Genomic DNA, 6,149 nt, shown 5'->3' with positions numbered 1-6,149 from the left:
TTTTTAATGCTATACAATCTCAAGAATTCACCAAAAACACTTTAGGGCTTGCATCAGTATGGTGATATTTTGAAATTGTGCTTTCTCTAGAAGTATAAATATGAAATTTAGAATCTTATATACAAGTGAAATTGAAACTCATTTTTTACCCTATACTCTGCAGAGGAGGGGAGAAATTATACGAGGAACATGAGTTAGCATGTTAAATGTCATTCTATTTCTAGTTAAATTTGAAGTATCTGTACCACTTGAGATAATACAGAAGATGTGGTTTCCTTTGCTCTTTTTTTTTAAGATATTTTATCTCCTGAAGTTAAAAGGCTATAGCTCAGCAGTTTTCTTGGCTGATCCATCTTTCTAGATCAAAAGACCTTTCCACTCTATCTTTAACATTTTCCATTGCTTTGGCTTTGAATTAATTACCCTGAATAACTGTGGCATATAAGTGGAATATAGTTTAAATGCCATCTCTCACCCTATGTACTTTCTTTGATGAAGTGCGTGCAGAAACCAACCATATACATTAAGATGCAACCTTTATTTAGGGGTCAAAAAATCTTAAGTGAATGAAATGTTGAACCATTTTGTTTTCTGCTGGATTGACAGACTGTAATGATTCTGTGTCTGAGAGTTAACTGCATTTGAGTAAATCGAAAAACAAATATTGAGGTTATAATTATCTTGCCTGTTTTAACTATTATTTATTTATTTTTTATTATTATTATTTTTTAATTTATTTATCTTTAGAGGGGAAGGAGAGAGAGAGAGAAACATCAATGTATGGTTGCCTCTAGTGCTTCCCCTGCTGGGAAATGGCCTGCAGGGAACTGGCCTGCAACCCAGGCATGTGCCCTGACTGGGAATTGAACCACGATCCTCTGGTTCACAGGCCTGCGCTCCATCCACTGAGCTACACCAGCCAGGGCTTAACTATTATTTTAAAAACTCATCAGTAAACTATTTTTTAAAGAAATGGGACCATATTAATAGAGAACTGAACTGTGTACTCTACTTGAGCATATGTTCTGTTTTACCATTTTGCAACTCCAATCTCTGCTCTTGGCATAAGTTTTAAGAGAGAATATAGGTGAACACTCTCTGGCTGACTCCGGCCAGCAGAGTCCACCTGTTGTGACTGAAGGCGAGAAGAAATGCACAGGCTACAGTGATCCTGTGGAGAAAAAGGACGGCACGGCCACTCAAGAGGAGAGCACCCTGACCCTTGCCTAGATTTATTGTTTTTCTTGGGTCTTACATCACAGAAGGATTTATTATCTATTATATGGAATATTATTGTCTACACTTTAGGTATAATCAAGGAAATGAAAATAACATGTAGAAGGGAAAGGGTGAACTGGTTAGCTCTGTCCTTGGGAAAATTCACACAGGCTTTGGATATTACCTTGTAGGCAATATACATTTACTGTTTTAGACCAGGATGATGGAGTTTTAGCAAGAGCAAATCATAACAGTCTGTATGCATTTTCTAGGCCTGATTCCCATGGGAAAGCTCTCTTTGAAAGTCAGGCTCCTGCTCACCACTTCGCTTCTGTAGGTTTTCCATACAGAGCTGAGTCACATTTGCCAGACCAGAACAAACTGGTCCCCTACGACACACCTCTTGAATTAGTACATACTAATATTTTTATTGTCTGTGAGGTTTAATACAAGAACCACTATTAAAAGGTCATGTATTTAGAGTGAAATGGTATGATATTTTGAATTGTCTGGGGTGAGGGCAAAGAAGTGGGTTAAGAGAGTAGATGAAACAAGATTGGCCTTGAACTGGAATTGCTGCAGCTGGATGATGATTACATGGGGGTTTGTTATACTCTTCTCTTTATTGTAGTATATATCCTGTTGAGGTTTCCTGTTAATATTTTTCAAAGCAAGTAAATTATACACACAATTTCAAGCCTGAATTTAATTATAAATGATGCTGCTCATTTAATTATAAATGAGACTGTTTGTTCTTTTTGTCTAAATAAAATTCACACTTGTATTAGCCTTAAATACTATGAAATTTAGTACATTTGAAACCAACACAAATACATGATAGAAAAGATTATCATTAGTATATAACCAATTGCATAAAAGTTACTGTATAGACTTCAGTGTTTTAGCTGACTTGACAAGGAAATTTATTTGTTATGAGGAATGTTGGTGACTACTAACCGGGTAGGGTATGTTTTAGCATCATAGTGGGATACTTTTACTAACAGAAGTTCTTACTGGTGATCTTTAATGGTGTATTTTATGGGTGGTGGAGACTAAGGGAGAGAATTAGGATCATGGAGTTTTAGAGACAGATTATTAGAGCTCACCTATGCCCAGTGTTCATTCCTTGGGCTAGTCAAACCTGCAAGAGCCTGGGCCAGTGTAGCCCTAAGGGTCAGGCCAGACCCAGAACAGCGACCAAGGGCACCTGTGGTAGATGCTTCCAGTCTTCCACTCCCACTTCATGGCTTGTGTTCCTCACCCTGACTGCTCTGTGTCTCTGTGGAGAACACAAAGTCTGCATTGGTAAAATATGATGTACCTTAGGTTAATGGGCATAAAGTCAAATTTGCTTAAATCCAATTTCATGCAACTCACAGAACATCTGTAATATAAAGGCTAAAGAGCCTCCATAGGTTCCAAGTTAGTTTTTCAAAGCAAGTGGCTTGGACTGTTCGGCTACTCCTTCCACTGTGATTACTGTGCACATGTGACTACCTCTCTTTGACAGCTGCATTTCCCCTGGAAACCCATGCCCACGAGACATAATTTGGCAGCATCACGGAGTAGGTTATTCTCATTTTACTCTTAATTTTCCATTTCTCAGGGCCTTGGCAGGGAACAGAATTCTAGGGAAGGGCCATGCTGCTCTGAAATCAGACCTGGAAGAGGGAACACCTGTTTACCAGGCAATGTCGGTCACTGATCAGCCTGTGGGTTGGCTACATTGGGCTCAGTGTGCACCCCTAACTAAATTACAATTAACAAAAGTTGAAATTAAGATGAATGTGGTATAAAATTTATCTAAGGATACAGCATGGTGTAGTAGACACCAGACTTACATGCCAGGTAGAAATGGCCACTATATATTGAGGGTTTACTGTGTACCAGGAACTCTATAAAGATCTTTATATATATTATCTTATTTAATTGTGCAGTGGTGTCATAAGGTACTTGTACCATTTTACAGATGAGGAAGATTCAGAGTGGTTAAGTAACTTGGCCAAAGTTACATATACAGTAAGTAGCTGGCCCAGGGTTCGAATTCAGTCCTGCCTGGCTCTATAGCATGTCCTTTTAATAACTATACTGTTCTTACATTCTGTAGGTAGACATAGGTCAGATCCTGAAGGGTCTTCTGTATCATGGGGACTAGACACCTGGATATCTTTGTATCCTTTCCCCTTTCTCTGAGAATTGTCCCAGACCTACCCAGTACCTTCTTCCTCTGGTTACAGTGTATAGTTGAACAAGGGATTGATTCTGACCCAAACTGAGCAAGTAACACTGATCCAGGAGCATTGGACTTTAAAGATCACGTAACTTGCAGGACGAAGGATTGTATTTGCGGGTGGCCAGTCATGTTTATTGTCTACTATGTGCCAGGCATTGTTCTAAACACTAGACAGCAGTGAACAAAAGTGCACACCGTAAATATTGTGTTAGATGAAGGCAAAAGTCTTACCAAATGAAACTTGCATTCTAGAGAGCATGGGTAAGAGGAACAGAGGAAGAAGCTGGTCTGCGTAGCAGGACAGACAGAGGAGGTCATAAAGCCTGTTGCAGGTTAGATCATTGTTCTCAGTTCTTTACCTCTGTACCCATTCTTTTGCCATAGTTTCTTGATGGGTGGCCTTTGAGCTTGGCCAAGTCCCTTTGCTTTGACCAATAGACTGTTAATGGATCCGATCTAAGCAGAGTACTTAAACGTACCATTCTGTTGAAAAACTGAATAATGCTATTTTGTATGTATATCCCACATTTTCTTGATCTGTGTGTTGGACACTGGGTTGCTCTCACAGCTTGGCTATTGTGAATAGTGCTGCACTGACTATGTGAGGGCAGATGTGAGATTGCTGGTTCATATGGTAGTTTTATTTTTAATTTTAGAGGGACCTCCATAGTATTTCCCATAGCAACTGTACCAGTTTACATTCCCACCAACTGTGTACAGGAGTTCCCTTTTCTCCAGCTCCACACCAACGCTTGGTATTATCTTTTGTGTGTATTTTTTATATAATAGCCATCCTAACTGCTGTGAGGTGGTAACTCTTTTTTCATTGAATTTATTGGGATGACATTGGTTCACAAAAACCATACAGATTTCAAGTGTACAACTCAATAAAACATCATCTGCACACTGCATTGAGCTCATTTTGGTTTTGATTTGCATTTCCCTGATGATTAGAGATGTTGAGCACCTTTTCACCTACCCGGTGGTCATTTGTATGTCTTCCTTGAAGAATAGTGTAATCGCTTTTAAATCAGGTTATTTGTTTTTTTGGTTTTTTTTTTGAGTTCCTGTTACAGAGATAGGATAGAGTATTTGGGCGTTAACTCCATCAGATACATGGTTTGGAAATACTTTCCCCATTCCATAGATTGCTTTTTTATTTTGTTCATTATCTATGTTTGCTTTTGTTGCCTGTGCTTATCCTGTCATTGCCAAGACGATGTCAAGAAGCTTTTCCTCCATATTCTTGGGGTTTTACCATTTTAGGTCTCCCATTGATGTTTTTATTAATTTTGAATTAATTTTTATGTATGATGTAAGACAAAGGTCCAATTTCATTCATTTGCCTTTGGACATTCAGTTTTCCCCAACACCATTTATTGAAGAGACTGTCCTTTCCTTATGGTGTATGAGGGTGGGCCCCTTGTAGTACAGGCTTCCCCATCTAGGTGAGTGTTCTAGGAACCCATGTATATCAGGGTACCAGCTGGTGTTGTTGTGAGAAGCTGTGTTTGGCTTCAGTGAATTTTTTTTTTTTGAGGCTGTCAATGGGTTTACCCATTTCTTATTTTTTAAATTATATTTTACTGATGATGCTATTACAGTTGTCCTAATTTTTCCCCCTTTTCCCCTCTTCACCCAGCACCCCTGACTCCCTCAGGCAGTTCCCACACCATTGTTCATACCCATGGGTTATGCATGTAAATTCTTTGGCTACTCCATTCCCTATACATCCCCATGGCTATTCTGTAACTACCTATTTATACTTCTTAATCCCCTCACCTCTTTACCCATTCCTCCACACCCCTCCCATCTGGTAACCATAAAAATCTATGTAGCTATGATTCTGTCTCTGTTCTTGTTTGCTTGTTTATTTTTAGATTCAGTTGTTGATAGATACGTATTTATTGCCATTTCATTGTTCATAGTTTTGATCATCTTTTTCTTAAATAAGTCCCTTTCACATTTCATATAATAATCGTTTGGTGATGAAATCCTTTATTTTTTTCTTGTCTGGGAAACTCTTTATCTGACCTTCTATTCTAAATGATAGCTTTGCTGGGTAGAGCAATCTTGGCTGTAGGTCCCTGCTTTTTATGACTTTAAATATGTCTTGCCAGTCCCTTCTAGACTGCAAAGTTTCTATTGAGAAATCAGCTGACAGTCTTATGGGAACTTCCCTGAAGGTAACTAACTGTTTTTAAGAGTCTCTCTTTATCTTTAACCTTTGGCATTTTAATCGTGTTGTGTCTTGGAGTGGGCCTGTATGCATCCATATTGTTTGGGACTCTCTGTGCTTCCTAGACTTGCATGTCTATTTCCTTCACCAAATTAGGGAATTTATTTTATTATTTTTTCAACTGGATCCCTAATTTCTTGTTATTTCTCTTCTTCTGGCACCCCTATGATGCAAATGTTGGAATGCTTGAAGTTTTCCCTGAGGCTGCTTATACTATCCTCATTTTTTTGGATTCTTTTTTCTTGTTGTTCTGATTGTTTTTTGGGTTTTTTTTTTTTTTTTTGCCTTTTTATGTTCCACTTCTCAGTGTCATCTATTCTACTGTTGTTTGCCTATAAATTGCTTTTTATTTCAGTTAGTGTGTCTTTCATTTTTGGCTGGATCTGTTTTATGCTGTTGAGATCCTCACTAAGTTCCTTGAGCATCCTTATAACCAGTGTTTTGAACTCTGCACCTGCT

This window comes from Artibeus jamaicensis, unplaced genomic scaffold, assembly GCF_021234435.1.
Source record: "Artibeus jamaicensis isolate MK-2021 breed Jamaican fruit bat unplaced genomic scaffold, CSHL_Jam_final contig_797, whole genome shotgun sequence".
Classification (NCBI taxonomy): domain Eukaryota; kingdom Metazoa; phylum Chordata; class Mammalia; order Chiroptera; family Phyllostomidae; genus Artibeus; species Artibeus jamaicensis.
The sequence above is the reverse complement of the archived record's forward strand: the minus strand, read 5'-3'. Positions refer to the sequence as shown.